General features: G+C 43.3%; 1 protein-coding gene across 2 annotated transcripts in view; it reads left to right on the top strand.

Moving 5' to 3' along the window:
* DOCK5 (dedicator of cytokinesis 5) overlaps positions 1 to 18,096 on the top strand; it is a 193,887-nt gene that overhangs the window by 38,954 nt on the left and 136,837 nt on the right. The gene's annotated exons all lie outside the window — the stretch shown is intronic.

Consider the following 18,096-nt stretch of genomic DNA (forward strand, 5'->3'; position numbering starts at 1 on the left):
ATGCTGAATGAACATAGGGGTGCTTATGTTCTTTCAAATTAGTGCTTTGGGTTCCTTCAGATATATTGCTACAAAGTAGGATACCTGGGTCAAAAGGAAGATCCATTTTTAGTATTTTGAGTATCTCCATACTGCTTTCCACAGAGGCTGCACCAACCTACATTCCCACCAGCAGTGCAAAAGGGTCCCTAACATTGTATCTTTTCTTATAGAAACATCATGTGTTTCTGTTTAGTTGGGTCTTTGTTTTCTCCAATCTTTCGAACAAAAAAAATTTTTGACCTAAGTTTTAAGAATTCTAAATGCTGCTGAACTTGAAGGCAACAAAAATTCGTAGACGTAAGAGCCAAGGAAGAGTGTCAAACACACTTAACTTAAACAAGTTACTTGGAGACTGTCTTAGTCCCGTTCCGGCTACAATAACAAAATACCACAGACTGGGTGGCTTATAACCAGCAGAAATTTATTGTGTACAGTTCTGGAGGCTGGAGGGCTGGGTCCTCACTCAGTGGAAGAGGGCAGGGAGCAGGGAGCTCTGTGGGGTCCCATTTGTAAGGGCACTGATCCTGTTCATGAGGACTCCACCCCCATGGCCTGCTCACCTCCCAGAGGCCCCACCTACCAGTACTGTTGCCTTTGGGGGTTAGGATTTCAATATCAATTTGAGGGTGGGTGCCCAGACATTCAGACCATAGTAGAGATTTACTCAACCTAAAGATCACCCTAAGTAATGCAAAAATGAGGAAGTAATGTTATAAAAAGATTAGTGGTAAACCAATTAGACTAAGATTATACAGAAGTAATTATTTTAAATATAGCCACAAAATAGCAAGCAACAGTAATTTTTGGAAAAGCAGATAAATAATAGAAAAATAACCAATTAGTATTATCTTATGCAGTGAAACTGCCAGGTTTGAGGAAGGGTCTCAGGATTTAAAGGTTTACTGGTTTTCTCTCACATCAGTTGGTTAATGTTTAATTAAAGGTATGGATAATTAAGAGATGTGTAGGTGCTAGAGATTTTTTTAAAGTGGCAAAGCAATCACGAATACAATGAACTTATTTTGTGTTTTTTTAATTTTTAAAAATCAAGGTATTTTACTCACAGTAAAATGTACCCTTTTGAATGCATAGATCTGTGAATTTTGACAAACGCATTCAGTTGTGCAGCTGCTGCCACAGCCTCACAGAAGTTTCCCGCACCCTTTTCCAGTCGATTTCCTTTCTGATCCCAGCGCTCGGGAACCACTGGTCTGTTCCTTTGCTGTGGTCCCAGTCAGGGGTGTCCAAGCTTTTGGCAACTCTGGGCCACACGTTAAATACATTGTGACATGTTATCATACAGAAAAGTCTCATAATGTTTTAAGTAAATTTATGATTTTGTGTTGGGCTGTGTTCATAGCCATCTTGAGCCGCATGGGGCCCGCAGGCTGCAGGTTGGACACCCCTGGTACCTCCCCCAGGGTGTCATTTAAATGGAATCGTACTGTGTGTGCATCTCCTGTTGAGTCTGGCTTCTCTCACTTAATGGAATGCATGTGAGATTCATTCATGTTATATAAGTTGCTGTTCCTTTTAATTGCTGAGTGAAATCCCATTGTATGGATAGGTGCACCACAGCTTGTTTATTTATTCTCTTATTGGAGGACCTTCAGGTTCTTTCTGATTTTTATCAAATATTTATAAAGCCTCTCTATACACAGAATTACCTTATTCTATTACTAGAAGGGGAAAAAGAAAACTGAAAACCACAGAATGAGAGAAAAAAAGACAAAAACAAAACACAGAAAATTGAAAACATAAAATAAATAAGATGACAAAATATTAGATTCAAATATTTGTAATAATAACACTATCATTAAATCTGCCCATTAGTGGCAGAGAACTGATGGAAAATAAGGCTGTAAGCATAAGCAGCCAACTTTGCCCTTCCCAAGAGAAATGTCAAGGCAGAGAGAGCCTGGACTAGGCCCTGTTCTGTGAGCTGTGCCATCCAGTTCCCCTGTGCCTGGCATATTCACCATCACATGCCCACACTCAGTCCACACTCCCATCCATCCCCACCCCACCCCTGCCCCGGAGGAAATTTTGACAACACCAGAGTACCAGGTAAGGACAGACATCGGATTGGTCTGCAGTGGTGAACAGACAGGACCAGACTGAAGGGCACCGTCAGACCCACTCACAGTTCCCTTCAGAAGAGATTCCATGAGGGGGAAAGTCTTGCCATTTAGCTAAGCAGAGACTAATCTACTGTTGAGTAGCCCTCTTTAAGAAGGCTCTGACACAGGGAGCCTTTGCTTGCTGGGTTCCCCTTTGCATGGAGCCCCTGCAGGACCTGGGCGGGCCATCACACAGCAGGTTGTGTTGATTAAGCTGTAACTTAGGTCTAGTAGGCAGAGTGCCGTAATCCCCAAAGTAGTGCAGCCACTGCAGACTGGGGCAACTGGGTCCGCCTATGTGGAGTTGGCCTTGTAAGTCCACTTTATGGATAGAATTTGGTCCAGTGAAGGTAAGCAGAGAGGGCCATTCGAGCAAGGGGAACACAAAAGGCTCAGGAATGAGCTTTGAAAATACTTAAATTACATGCATTAGTAGAAAACACAGAACTATTGGAAGATTTTCAAGCTGGGGAATAAGACATTATATGTAATGTAAAGAAGTCTTTAGAGGGGCACAGTTTTGCCGAATGGTGTTGTAATACCAAGAATTGCCAGTTCTTCCCTTGGTTAAATGCTTTAGAAATATTATTTAATCTCCACAATAGCCCTGTGATTTAAATGTTATTATTGTCTTAATTTATGTGTGAGGTGAGACTGGAGGCAGGGAAGTCAGCTAAGACCCAGCATAGTAATCTGAGTTCTAGATGAAGAAAAGATGGAATGGTGGGAGCAGAAATGAGAGAATTCTCAAATGACTCTATAGGTATCAAACCTGAATGACTCGAAGAGTCAAGTCTCTAGTCATCTCACTGACATCGACCTATCTTTCTTTTTGTTCCCCCTGATGTTGTAAATTTCCTCGGGGGCAGAGGGGTGGGCGGGGGTGTGAGTGCGCAGTGAAATGTGAGTGTGTGAGATGTGTAGCTCTTCGTAAGTGTGTGACTGATCTTATCCTTCTCTTCTTGTGGTTCACAGAGTAGAAGCAGAAGTTGGAACCATAACACTTTCCATTTGGAGCAAATATAATTACTTGGGTCACTACTTACTAATAGTGAAATAAAATGTCATATGCTAATGGGGAAAACCAGGAAATATATTTTCCACTAGCTTTACAGTGATTTCTATTATTCAATGCCAGAAAACAAGCAAGCCTAGATTTCTGGTTGGATAAATGCTATTTTGCCATTGACATTTAGATTGTATTGCAAGTTAGGTCATTATATTTTATGAGTAATATATTCTTTTTATGAACATTCATACAGAAAATATTTTAACACTTTGGGGATAACTTGAGAGGCACATTGAATGTGTATGCTTACTTTTCTACTCTTGATTATTTTCAAATGTGTGTGAAAAGAAAGTGGAATTCAGGTGAGTTTTTACAGTTGTAAAATGATAATAGTGAAATATAGTCTGTGAAATTTAGATTTTTTATTTGTCCTAAAATTAAATCAGACGTAATGTATTCCCTCTCCCCACTTCTTATTGCTCTAGCCAGACCCGCTGCTGCAGTGTGGGGCACGGTAACGAAGGGCATGCGTCCTTGCCTCCTGCTCGGTGCTAAGGCAGCAGGTGGACAGTTGATGAGTTGGTCTGATGTTTAGCAGTAGGTGTATCAGGTGTGCTTTTCATCAGATTGAAGATATTCCTAATTTGCTGACAGTTTTTTTCATGAATGGATATCAGATTTTATCAAATGCCTTTTCTCCATTTATAGAGATTATCATTTTTTCTTTTTCTTTCATTTTAATGTGGTGGATTACTTTGATTTTTAATAGTCCTGGGTTATTTTGAGGTGTATTATTTAGTTTCCAAATATTTGGGGATTTTTATAAATGTCTTTCTGTCACTAGTTTTTTAATTTAATTCTTTTTTAGTCCAAGAACATGGCCTTGTATGATTTGAGTTCTTTTCAGTTAACTGGGACTCGTTCTATGGCCTGATCTGTCATTTGTGGATCTTTTTCTATTGATTGATGTTTCTCCTGTGTGAGACTTCCTCCTTCCTTCATGCCTGGTGATGTGGAACTGCATGTCTGACACTGTAAATGTTATCTCATTGGGAGTTAAGTTGCGAGGAAATCTTTGTTCTTCTCGGGTTCACATTTGTTCTTTGTTAGATGGGACCAGCACAGCCTGTAGCCCAGGGCCAGTTTGGTTGCTTACCGATATTCCTTTTTTTTCTTAAGATTTTATTTATTTTCGGAGAAGAGGGGAAGAGAGGGAGAAGGACTTTGATGTGAGAGAGAAACATTGATTGGCTGCCTCTCGCACGTTCCAACTGGGGAGGAAACCTGCAACATTTCACTTTGGGGTGCAAGCTAACCCACCAAGCCACTCCGCTCAGGGCAAGGCACTATTCTTGGGGCACGGTGCTCGGTGGTAACAGACAGCGGCGTTTCTCGACTCAGGCTGTCGCGAGTGTGAACTGGCCAGCCCCAAGGAAGGGCTGGGAGCCATTTCCGTGTGTTTGTAGTGTTTCCATTGGTCCTTCCCCTGGACCTCAGCCGTGATTGGCGTGATTGGCGGACTCACGGGGAAATGTCTTCCGCCCACCTCCCTCGGATGCCCTGCCCTGCTTGTCTAGTTGCCTGATCTCCCTGAACTCTCAGCTCTTCTCCTCTGAGGTCACCACCGCTGGGCTCTGTTTAGGCCCCTCCTCCCTGCACTTTGACCTGGAGACTTTTGAGCTGAGAGCGGAGGCGCCAGTAGAAGGCCCTCCTCTGTCTGGGGACTGCCTCCGGGGCATCTCTCCCTGACTTCCCACGCTGGTCGGTATCTAAAACCCACTGTGTCATATGGGTGGCCCACTGTTTTAGTTGCTGAAGACAAGATAGTTTATTGGTCTCCAATGGGTTAATGGGTGTCCACATGTGGAAGTGAGATACATATACTTTAAGAAAGAAAAATACTCCTAATTCATACTAATATTTCCAGTTCAAATAGATGAGTCCAGAGTTACCTTTTTTCCTTTTTATTGAATTTATTGAGGTAACACCAGTCAAAAAAGTTGTACAGGTTTCAGGTGCACAGATTGATAGTGCATCACCTGTATATTGTAGTGCTCGTTCACCACCCCAAGTCAAGTCTCCTTTGGTCACTATTTATTCCCACCCTGCAAGCGGGCAGGCACCACCATGTTGTCTGTGTCCGGGAGTGCTCTTTCTTTTTCTTTTGCTCCATTCCTGCACCTAGCCCAGCGCCCTCCCGCCCGACAGCCATCAGCCAGTCTATGTCTGTGAGTCAGTCTCTTTGTACTTGTCTTTCCTTCTGAAACAGCTTGGTTCCAAATATATGACTGAGGGTTGCTCATTTTTATGTTTCTTCTCATTTCATTCGCACAACAATCCTCAGAGGAAGACAAAATACCAGTTCACAAAATGTCACTTTATTGATGAGGAACCTGGAGTCTGAGCCTCCAGAATGGTAGTTTTTCAGCCAAGCTGCAGAAAGTATCTTCAGTGGCCTGATGGCAACTTTGCTTTACCTTGGCCTACAGTGCATGCAGCGCAATCCCACCCACCACTGCCTCCTCCCCGCCCCTGCCCCCCACCACCAGAGATTCCATTTCCTCCACTATGAGTCAGGCAGACTTGACTGAGTCCCCAGGTCTCCTCGGTTGCTGGCCAGCTCTTCTCATTCGCCTTCCCTCCCAGCAACATGCCCATGTTTGCTCACTGCCCTTTCAGTAAGTAGGAGTGACTCTGGTGTATTTAACGCTGAAGAAGCTGCGGTGCTGTTTGTGACCCCAGACACAGGGGTGGGCATGGCCGGGCTTGCCCTGGGTCCAGCCCTGCTGAGCTGTGAGCCCAGGTCCAAGGCGCTGCTGGTGTATTTGCATTTTCAGGCTGATGATTTTAAATTAGTAGCTTCTACAGCCTGGTTAGGGATCATTCCCTGAATGGTGTTTTGCCTCAAATTCATATAGGTATGCAAGAAAATAGTCACATTTTCACCACAAGTGACAAGTGAAAATAGTCACATTTTCACAGCAAGTGTGCTCGATCCCACAAGAATTTGGCTTTTATCCTCATATTCTCTGTGCTTCACTTGTAACTTCTGTCTGAAAGACAAATCAGTAAACCTGACACAATCTTAGCTGGAACCATTTTTGTTAGATCTGTTTAATTTATTAGAGTGTATACCACAAAGAACCTGATGATAAGAATGTGTGATTGGGGAGGTGTGCTGAGCTTGTTTATTTTTTTACATCTTCTAAAACCCTGCCTTAGTTGCTCTCAGACTTTTTCCTCTTGCTTTGTAACAAGGAAGAGATCAGATAGAAGCGAAAGGAACTGCAGGCATGAGTGACGTTAGACGTGTGCCTCTTGTGTCCTCCCCACTTTGGCAGTGCTGTGGCGAGTTCATGAGCAGGCATCACCCATGGTCTGACAGCAGCAGAGCCTCGGTGAGCCCTGCACTGTGCTGTGAGGGGCAGGGAGGGCACAGCTCAAGCAGGGCACTCCTCCCTACTTGTGCTGCTGCTGCTCCTTAGGGCAGCTCTGCCCCTAGGTCTTTGCAATAAGGTGGCTGGCTTCATTGTCTTTAAGGACACCTGCATGTCATTGTCCAACATCCTTCACCTTTGGAAAACTATTAAGACTAGCTTATTCTGCCCTGACCAGTGTGGTTCAGTGGGTGAAGCATCATCCCGCAAAGCGAAGGGTCGCCAGTTCAATCCCTGGTCGGGGCACATACCTGAGTTGGGGGTTCGATCCCCAGTTGGAATGCATGTGAGAGGCAGCCAATCGATGTTTCTCTCTCATATCGACGTTTCTCTCCCTTTTTTCTCCCTCCCTCCCCACCATCCCCCTGTCTAAAAACAAACAAACAAACACTAGCTTATTCTGTTATCTCTATGGTCCTTCCTGGTTCCTGGTTTTCATTGAATAACTTCCTCTGGCTTAGTGGTGAGGGGGCAGTGTCCATCTCTGTGGATTGTCACCAGGCTCAGCCAGAAGTTGGACAGGACAAGAAATGGGAAGGGGGAAGCAGGAAGGTGACTGCGTTAACGAAGTGTCTGCCAGGTTTAGTCACTGTCCTGGGGGCTCTGGTTGCCGGCCTCTCCAGCTTCACAAAACCGTGTGAAGAGTTCACCATTGCTGCTGTGGTGTAGATTGGAGAGCTGTGGGAAAAAGCTGCCCGTGTGTGTAGAACATAGACTTTTTGTTCTATAATCTTCAATTGCTTTGTTGCAGCCTTTCTCCTTTAAATATTCATGTAAATTTAATTTACTATTAATTTAAATGATATGGCTTATAGTAATCACTTGGTACCAGTTAGGAAATAGACTGTAGTTGAGTTTATATCTGTGAAATAATCTCTGCAGTTAAAGATATTTATTGATTCTATCCACAAATAGTCATAATCCTTAAAATAGAAATTGTTTAAAATATATTTTATTGTTTATGCTATTACAGTTTTCCCAATTTCCCCCCTTTATTCCCCTCCACCCTGCACACCCCCTTAGTTCGTGTCCATGGGTCATACGTATAAGTTCTTTGGATTCTACATTTTCTGTACTATTCTTAACCTCCTCCTGTCTATTTTCTACCTATCATTGATGCTTCTTATTCCCTGTACTCTTTCTCCCTTTCCTCCCTCCCCTTCCCCACTGATAACCCTCCGTATGATCTTCATTTCTGCTTGTTTGCTTAGTTCATTTATGTTTTTGTTTTCGTTTTTAGGTTCAGTTGTTGATAGTTACAAGTTTGTTGTCATTTTACTGTTCATATTTTTTATCTTCTTTTTCTTAGATAAATCCCTTTAACATTTTATATAATAAGAACTTGGTGATGATGAACTTTAACTTGACCTTATCTGGGAAGCACTTTATCTGCCCTTCCATTCTAAATGACAGCTTTGCTGGATAGAGTAATCTGGGATGTAGGTACTTGCCTTTCAGGATTTTGAATGTTTCTTTCCAGCCCCTTCTTGTCTGTAAGATTTCTTTTGAAAAATCAGCTGATAGTCTAATGGGAACTCCTTTTTAGGTAACTGTCTCCTTTTCTCTTGCTGCTTTTAAGATTCTTTCCTTATCTTTAATCTTGGGTAGTGTAATTATGATGTGCCTTGGTGTGGGCTTCTAACTTCTTTGGGACTCTCTGAGCTTCCTGGACTTCCTGGAAGTCTATTTCCTTTGCCATACTGGGGGAAGTTCTCCTTCATTATTTGTTCAAACAAGTTTTCCACATTTCTTGCTCTTTCTTCCTCTCCTCCTCCTTGTACCCCTATGATTCAGATGTTGGAATGTTTAAGGTTGTCTTGGAGGTTCCTAATCTCTCCTCATTGTTTTGAATTCTTGTTTCTTCATTCTGTTCTGGTTGAATGTTTATTTCTTCCTTCTGGTGCAAACTGTTGATTTAAGTCTCAGTTTCCTTCCCATCACTGTCAGTTCCCTGTACATTTACTTTTATTTCACTTTTCATAGTCTTCACATTTTCCTCTATTTTGTGACCATACTCAACCAAGTCTGTGAGCATCCTGATTACCAGTGTTTTGAACTGTGCATCTGATAGGTTGGCTATCTCTTTGTTGCTTAGTTGTGTATTTTCTGGAGCTTTGATCTGTTCTGTCATTTGGGCCATATTTCTTTGTTTTGGTACAATTGTTATGTAGTAAGGGGTGGAGCCTTAGATAGTTGCCAGGGCTGGGCAACCCATGTCACTGCTTTGTGGCGCTGTATGTGCGGGAGGGGTCCGATAGGGGAATAGTGCCGCTTGTTTGGCTCTTGGTTACTTTCCCCACTACCCACAAGCAGATTGGGCCCTTTTGGTGCTGATTCCCAGGTGGACAGGTTTGGGTATGTTGTAGGGCCCTGTGGGTCTCTCCAACAAACTCTCCTGTGAGACTGGGAGTTTCTCCTGCTGCCTCAACCCCCACAGATTTTTTCAGTCAGAGGTTTTGAGGCTTTATTTCCCCATACTGGAGCCCTGGGTTGCGTGGTCTGTCTCACTCCCCAGTTGTTCCTCCCATTGTATCTGCACGCAAATGTGGCACCTCACCTGCTCTGCCAGCTGCTGCCTCACCCAGTCTGCCAGCTGCTGCCTTGCCGTGAATCTTCTCCATCCCAGCTCCCTGTCTCTGCGTTTCTTCTGTCTGGATGAATGTTTCTTCTTTAACTCCTTGGTTGTCAGATTTCCATACAATTCAATTTTCTGATCAGTTCTGGTTGGTTGTTTTTTTGTTGTTGTTGTTGTTGTCCTTTTGGTTGTGTGAGGAGGCATAGGCATAGTGTGTCTACCTATGCCTCCTCGGCCAGAAAAATAGAGATTTTTAAAACAGTGACTTTCAGCTGGTGTGGTGCAAGAATTATTGAACATGCAATACCTGACTGGTCAGGGGCCCTGACCTCTTTTCCCTTGGATTATGAAATAAAAAATGACATCAGCCAACACAGTAGCCATTCAATGCAAATGCCCTGTCTTAAACATTAAATATTCAGATCATGTAATAGAGTTGCATCTTATTGGTCACATCGCATAATAAGGTTGTGTCTGACTGGTTAATTTTTGGTACCAGAAATCTTTATATACACTTAAAGGTACCTGATTTTTTTTAAAGTCACTTTGGAGCGAAAAAGTAGGTAATTATTGTTGTAAATCAATCAAAATTATACCTATTTTATCAGATAGGCAAGAAAATAATATATTTTTTGGTGTGCCGCAGAATTTTAGTAGTTTATGTGTGCCATGATATGAAAAAGATTGAAAATTGTTGCTCTGAAGAATAACCAATAAATTGGCCTCACCCCTCTGGGAGAGTCTAGGTGACGAAATGAAGATTGCTGTGTGACGTGCTTTTGTGGAGTAGTGAGTGGTGCTGAGAATTGTAAGCTGAAGTGCCTACCTGATAGCCCTGGCCTGGAGAGTTCTGACCAGAGACTCAGCATGCCGGGCATCTCATCCTGCTGTTGAAGGGGATTGAAGAACAAAAGGAAAATGTCTGCTGGAGCTTGGAGGAGGGCAGCATTGCATTAAACCCAGGGAGGAGGTCGAAGATGAGATGTGCCCTCTTAATGTTTGTAGTTCCAGTGGCTGAAAGTAGGCAGATCATGATAATAATGAAAAAGATGAAGTCTGATGACCTTTTTAATACTCTCAATAATATACAACTCAAATTGGGACTTCGTTCGGTTCACTGAATCTTTCTTTTGTAGATTTGACCAAAAGACTAGTAGGAAATGTTGTGTTTTAGATATTCTTCAAGGGGTTGTAATTTGAGGATTCATGAGAGAACCTAATTTATTAGAAGAATTAAATACCAGTAACCCACAGACTTTTCATCAAATCTGATCTGCATTTAGGGGCCTATAAATCTATTCTCCTTTTTTGTTGCTGTTGCATAATCCTAAAACCTCAAATTTCTTTTTTCCTCTTTCATAAAAACCTGGCTTAAAAGAAAAGGCCAAATCAAAGATTTGGTAAAACGCAAACTATTTCACATTTGTAGATAGGCTGTCTTGTCTTCTTGGCTCTGCAGAAATACGCTTTGGTGATATAAACAGTCAGTAAGCCGCTTAGGGAAGAATTCCAGCAATTCGTCTTTCCCAACCTTGCACGTAACAGCCACGGGAGATAACCAGCAACTCCCCACTCTTGCTTAGTTTCCTCAGACAAAAGAAGAGATTGTGGTGGTGCCTGCTAGTGCAGAATGCAAAACTTGTTTCTCTTGCCTCTTATCATCACCTCATGAAACAGAGGATGTTGGAGTCACAGGGACCTTTGGAGCGGCCTGGTCCCAAGCCTAGTTTACAGATGGGAAAGTGAGGCCCAGGCTGTGCGATTCATCCAAGGCCATGCATATTTAAGGGGTAGAGTTGATTTTCAGTTCTGTTTTGTTGAACTCAAAGGGTTTCCGTTGTTTCCCCTTTCTCTGTAACAAGTTATGCACATTCCAAAGAGAAAACATGATCCCCACCAAGTGCACTGGTTGTGAGTCTGTTCCCGGAAATAGCACCAGACTCACAGACACCATGACCACCAGTCATGGATTTCCATGACAAAGCTTATTCTTGGAAGCTGGGTTCTCATTTAATGAGAGAAACCAAAGGCTGAGACATGTTGAGAATCTGTGTGGCTCTTCTATTTCCAGCTATTCCTCCACCTTACAGACCCACCTGGTATACTGTGACAAGCGGCTCTTCACAGGATCAGTCTTAGTGATAGCTTGGCTGTTTGTAAAGCTAAGTTACTTGGGGCAAGGTGCTCACCCTGTCTGAGTCTCCATTTCCTCATTCAATAATGTGTGTGGCATCCCCTCCACATGGTTACTATATTGCATGTGGAAGGGAAACCATAAAAATGCAATGGAAATGCGGTATCCTAAGGAGGGGTCGAGGGAGGGGTGGGTCTGAAGTGCGCAGCTGGAATGAATATATGACAGTGCTAACTGCTAGAAGGCTTGTTGGTACTTTTGCCCAAAGACATGAAATGTCCTCTAAACTGTCCCTGCAGTGGAAGGCTTTGTTGAAGGGATGTGTGCTTCCCATGGGAATCTCTTCAAAAGCTTCAGTTGGGAAAGCAGATTCCCTCTTGCGTTGTAAGCAAAGTGGCAGGAGAGGCGATTTTGATATCCATTTTTAGAGGTGGGGAGCCATAGCAGCTGAGATTGGGGGAAAGAAGTGGTGAATCACTGAACTGATTGGTGGGTTTTATAAAAGTCACTGTTGTGCCTTGAGCACCTCCGTGTCTAATCCCATGCCATGAAGTATGAAAGACACAAAAGTCCTCTGGGACCAGGTCCCCCTTTGGGAAGGGTTTCCCTTCTGATTGGTGGCAGGCACTAACACAAGATGATCTGTGATTAAAAAGCCAAACTATGTTGGAAGGAAAAGCTGCTGTGGGATGTCAGAAAAAAAGAGGTGTGCGGGCCCACAGGGAGTCAGTAGTCATTGGTCAAATCGAGCATGAATGTGAGCTTTGGACTGTTATGAAGAAAAAGATAAGCTGGTGTTTCAGGCAGAAATAAACCATGGGTTGAGCACAGAATTTAGGGAAGAAATGTTCAAAGTTGATCGGAGCAGAGGGTGGTATTTGGCAACCAATGGTGACAAAGGTGGACAGTTAAGGCTGGGGTAGTTTTTGGAACATTTTGATTGTCAGGCTGAGGATCTAGGATTTGAGGAAACTTATTGGTCTGTGGTCGGGTCCACGACCTCTGGGCCACAGACTGGTACTAGTCTAGGCCTGTTAGGTACTGGGCTGCACAGCAGGAGGTGAGCTTGAATGTAAAGCACTTGAATCATCCTGAAACCATCCTCCAACCCCAGTCTGTGGAAAAATTGTTTTCCACAAAACCGGTCCCTGGCTGGTCCCTGACTGGCTGGTGTGGCTCTGTGGATTGAGCACTGATCTGCAAAACAAAGGGTCACAGGTTCAATTCCCAGTCAGGGCACATGCCTGGGTTGCAGCTGGGCCCCCAGTAGGGGGTGCACAAGAGGCTACCACACATTGATGTTTCCTCTTTCTCTCTCCCTCCCCCTCTGTCTATAAATAAATAAAATCTTTTAAAAAATGTGGTCCCTGGTGCCAAAATGGGTGGGGATTGCTCTTTTGTGGGATGTGTGCGTATGTGTAAGCATGTGTGTGCACACGTGTACAACAGTCCTGGGGAGGTGTTTGTGCTTGGAGCTACCAGTTCTGCGAGCTACCTTTGAGAGCTGCTCACTCTCCTGATGACCAATAACGAGAAGAGATGCAGTGTGGTCATTACCCAACGTGTGGCCGAATTGCAGCCTCACCTTCAGAAACTTCCTGTTTCTCTCTGCGTGTGCTGGTGGGAGGGCCCAGGTCGATGGAAGGCAGTGCATGGGGACTAGGGGCAACCAAGGATGTGAGAGCTATATTTTCTATACAAAACCAGCCCTATATTCAGCGGGCAGAACATTTCAGTCAGCTAGCAGTCAGATGAAGGAGATGAACTTCAGTGGAATGGCAGCTGTGGGCTGGTGGCAGGCCATGGAAAGGTCTAGGGGTGGGGAACTGACTACGGAATTTGGTGCAGTTTCTCCTAACCCGCTTCATCAGCTTATCCATGTTCTGCTTCACAGTCCAGTTCAAAAGCTTGGGAGTAAATAAATTCTAACATAAGGAATCCAGGCTTCTGTGCCAAGACTCCAGGAGAACACTGTTTGGGTGGTTCCCATAAAACAGAGGGGCCACTTGAAACAGCTGTGCTGGAGGTATGACCCTGCCACTCATCCTCGGACAGCGACTATGATGCAGGGACAAGCCCCCCAGGGCCCTGCTGCTGCAGATGCAGGATGTGCTGCAGGCTCAGGAAGGAGGAGTACTACCCACAGTCAGCAGTGATGGGGACAGTGCAGTGGGTGCCATGTACCACGTTATTAATATGGAAACTGAGGCTCAGGAAAGGTAAGCACCTTGCCCAGTGGCCTATTTTAATCCCCTTCCTGGGATCAGTGACTACCTCGTGCTTATTGGAGCCACAAGATGGGGGTATTATAGGTTCCCTGGTTGTTGGGTGAAAGGTCGGAACTGAATCTCTAAGTTGGTTTTATTTCCCTGGAAGGATGAAGATCATTCATGATGAAAGTGAGGACAAGACATAAATCTAATTACATAAAAAAATATTGAGGTATCATTTATATCCCATAAACTCCACTCATTTGATGTATGCAGCTCAGTGATTTCAGGTAAATTTACAGGGCTGAGTAAACACCACCACCCAGTGTTAGGACGTGTCCATCACCCGCTGAGCACCCTGCGGTGCTCAGTCATTACTCCCACCCCAGCACCAGGCAGCCAATGACCTGCCCTGCCGTCTCTGACAGATGTGCCTGTTCTGGATGTTGCAAGTAGATGGAAGCCTACAGTGTGTTTTTTCACAGGGCTTTCATTTAGCACAATGATTTGGAAACTCATCCACGATGTAGCATGTGTTCCTATTTCATTCTTTTTTTTTTGCTGAGTAATATTCCACTGTGGACAGACCACATCCCTTTATCCATTCATCCATCAGTTAACAGACTGTTCCCAGTTTTTGGCTGTTGTGAACAATGTTGCTATATTGGCTTTCCTAATAAAGGGCTAAAAACAAGATGATTTCATGTATTTTTTTAAATCTTTCAATTATAGTTTACTTTCAATATTTTATTAAATTTATTGGGGTGGCATTGGCTAACAGGATGTTAATAGGTTTCAAGTGCACATTTCTATAACACATGACCTGTATAATGTATTGTGTGCTCACCATCTAAGGTCAAATCATCTGTCGCCATGTTTTTGGCCCCCTTTACCTTCTACTATCCTCCACCCCCTTCCTTCTGGTAACCACCATACTGTTATCTCTGTCTATGAGTTTCAGTTTTACATTCCACGCATGAATGAAATCATATGGTTCTTAGCTTTTTCTGTCTGACTTATTTCACTTAGCATAATATTCTCAAGGTCCACCCATGTTGTAAATTCCATCTTTTCTTAAGGCTGAATAGTATTGCATAGAATATATGTACCACATCTTCTTTACCCAGTCCTCTATCAAAGGACACTTGGGTTGGCTCCATGTTGTGGCCACTGTGAATAATGCTGCAGTGAACACAGGGGTGCATGCATCTTTGTGAATAAATGTTTTTGAGTTGTTCAGATAGATACCCGAAAGAGGATTGTTGGGTCATATGGTAACTCTATGGTAACTCTTCTTAATTTTTTGAGGAACCACCATATTATTTTCCACAGTGGATGTACCTGTCTACCTTCCCACCAGCAGTGAATGAGGGTTCCCTTTTCTCCACATCCTCTCCAACACTTGTTATTACTAGTCTTGTTGATAAGAGCCATTCTAACAGGTATGAGGTAGTATCTCATTGTAGTTTCGATTTGCATTTCCCTGAGAGTTAGCTATGCTGAGCATCTTTTCATATATCTGTTGTTCATAGGTATGTCTTCTTGGGAGAGGTGTCTGCTCAGGTCTTCTGTCCATTTGTTAATTGGATTGTTTGTTTGGAGTTAAGTTATATTAGTTCTTTCTATATTTTGGATACTAACCCTTTGTCAGAGCTATCATTTGCAAATATCATTTCCCATTTGGTTGGCTACCTTTTTGTCTTGTCAGTTTTTTTTTCTGTGCAGAGCCTTTTAGTTTTATATAGTCCCATTCATTTATTTTTGCCTTTACTTCTGTTGCCTTTGGGGTCAAATTCATAAAATGTTCTCTACGACCAAGGCCATAAGTTTAGCACCTATGTTTTCTTCTTTGTAATTTATTTTCAGATCTTATATTTAGTTTTTGATCCATTTTGAGTTAATTTTTATACTTGGAGGCAAACTGTAATACAGTTTCATTCTTTTGCATGTGGCTTTCCAGTTTTCCCAGCATCATTTATTGTAGAGGCTTTCTTTTCTCCATTGTGTGTTTTTGGCTCGTTTGTCAAAAACTATTTGTCCACATGCTTGTGGTTTATTTCTGGCCTCACAGTTCTGTTCCATAGGTCTGTGTGTCTGTTTTTCTGCTAGTAATATGCTGTTTTGATATTGTAGCTCTGTAGTATAATTTGAAGTCAGGTTGTGTGATACCTCCAACTTTATTCTTTTTTCTCAGGATCGCCTTGGCCATTCAGAGTACTTTGTGGTTCCATACAAATATGATGATGTTTTGTTCTATTTCTTTTTGAAAAATGCCATTAGGATTTTGATGGGGACTGCATTAAATATGCATATTACTTTGGGTAAAATGGCCATTTTTTAAAAAATATTTTATTTATTTATTTTTTAGAGAGGGAAGGGAGGGAGAGAGAGAGAGAGAGAAACATCAATGTGCGGTTGCTGGGGGTTATGGCCTGCAACCCAGGAATGTACCCTGGCTGGGAATCGAACCTGGGACACTTTGGTTCCCAGCCCGCGCTCCATCCACTGAGCTACGCCAGCCAGGGCTTTTTTTTTTTTTTTTTTTTTAATAAATTAAAATGGCCATTTTTAATATGGTGATTCTTCCAGTCCACAAACACAGAGTATCCTTCCATTGCATTGTGTCTTTTCTGTCTCTTTTAATAATGCTTTGTAGCATTATTAAATCTAGCAAATTGAATACAACACGTTAACAAAATAATTCATTACGATCACGTGGGGTTCATTCCAGAGGCATAAGGATGGTTCAACATACGCAAAGGGTCAGTGAGATACACCACATTAACAAAACAAAAGATAATATTACATGGTCTTATCAATAGACGCAGAATAAGCCTTTGATAAAATACAATATCCATTTATGATTAAAACACTCAGTCTAATGGGTATAGGAGGGAAGTGCCTCAACATAATAAAGGCCGTGTATGACAGACCCGCAGCTAACACCATACTCAGTGGTGCGTAACTGAAAGCTTTCCCTCTGAAATCAGGAACAAGACAGGGCTGCCCACTCAACGCTCTTATCCAGCACAGTTCTGGAAGTCCTAGCCACAGCAGTCAGGCAAGAGAAAGGAATAAAAGGCATCCAAATTGGGAAGAAAGAAGAAAAAGTGTCAACTTTTTATAAATGACATGATTCTGTACATGGACAACCCTCAAGACAGTTATTTTGTATGGGTTTCAGGTGTATAGCATGGTGGTTAGACAGCCCTATGGGTGGCTTTTAAACAATAGAAATGTGTTGTCTCTGTTCTGGAGGCCAGAAGTCTGAAGGCAAGGAGCTGGCAGGCTGCGCTGCTTCTGCAGGTTCATTCTTTGCTCCTCCAGCTGCTGGTGGTCGTGGGCCTTGGCTGAGGTCACGTGGCTTCTCTCTCTGCCTCGGTCTTCACAGCGCCTTCTGTCTGTGACTCTGGGAACTCCTGTCTCACTCTTGCTACAGGTGATAGTACTCAGGGCCCACATTGATAATCTAGAAAACGCTCCTCCTCTCAAGGTCCTTAACCTATTCAGTTATTTGGTCGCACCAGGTAACATGGACCAGGTAACCAGGTCCAGAAATGCGATTGGGTATCTGTGTGAGGGGCCGTTTTTCTGCCCATCACAGCAGCTGTGAATATTCACGTGGAGTTTTTGTGTAGGCATGTTTTCATTTCTCTTGTAGGTGACTAGGAGTGGCATTGCTGGGTGATATTGTAAATTTATGTTTTAACTTTTTAAGAAACTGCCAAACTGTTTTCTGAAGAAGCTTGTCATTTTACTCTTCTACCAGCAGTGTGTGAGGGTTTCAGTTTCTCTACATTCTTGCCTTCAAAAGGCAGTTGTCAGCCTTCAGAAATTGCAGCCACTGTGGCGAGTGTGAAGTGGCAGCGTGTTGTGGTTTTGATTTGCATGTCCCTGATGACTAGTGCTGTGGAGCGGTTTTCGATGTGTGTGTACATCAGCCATCATCTATGATTCTTGGTCAAATGTCCCTTCAGAGCTTTACTCATAGGAAAATTGGGCTGTCTTTTCTCTCTGAGTTCTCAGAGTTAGTCTGTTGTGTTCACAGTCCGGCCTGGTCATTGCCAGTCCTAAGGACCATGGTGATTAAGTCACCCTGATCAGAAAGTACTGGGGCAACCCAGTTCCCCAGAGTGCCCAGAACGAGGTAGCTGTCCCCACACTGCACTGTGTCAGTCTGTCATTGGAGGGTGTCTGGGATTCACATGTGGCCCTTGGGCTACCAGCCACCATCGGGGAAGCTGGGAGACGGCGTGCCTTCTGCCCGCGAGATCATAGCTCAGTGGCAGTGCAGGCTGGTTGTCCTCTGATGAACAAGGGGACTGGCCAGCAAAGCCCCACAGTATATTCTCATCATAGCCTGTTTTTTCTTTTTATAACTTTTATAGTAATTTTAATTAAGTAGTTATTTCTGTAATAATATGTTTAATATCTTTTTTCCCCTAGAAGGCAATAAAAACCCCTGGTTCAGGGTCCATGCCTGTGTGTTCCGTTGCCCTCTCCCTGGCCTCTAGCATGATGCGCACCCACAGCGGGCCCACAGCCAGGACTTGCAGGTGGCGGATCTCA

This window comes from Phyllostomus hastatus, unplaced genomic scaffold, assembly GCF_019186645.2.
Source record: "Phyllostomus hastatus isolate PE091 unplaced genomic scaffold, TTU_PhHast_1.1 phas_contig_98, whole genome shotgun sequence".
NCBI classification, from domain to species: Eukaryota; Metazoa; Chordata; class Mammalia; order Chiroptera; family Phyllostomidae; genus Phyllostomus; species Phyllostomus hastatus.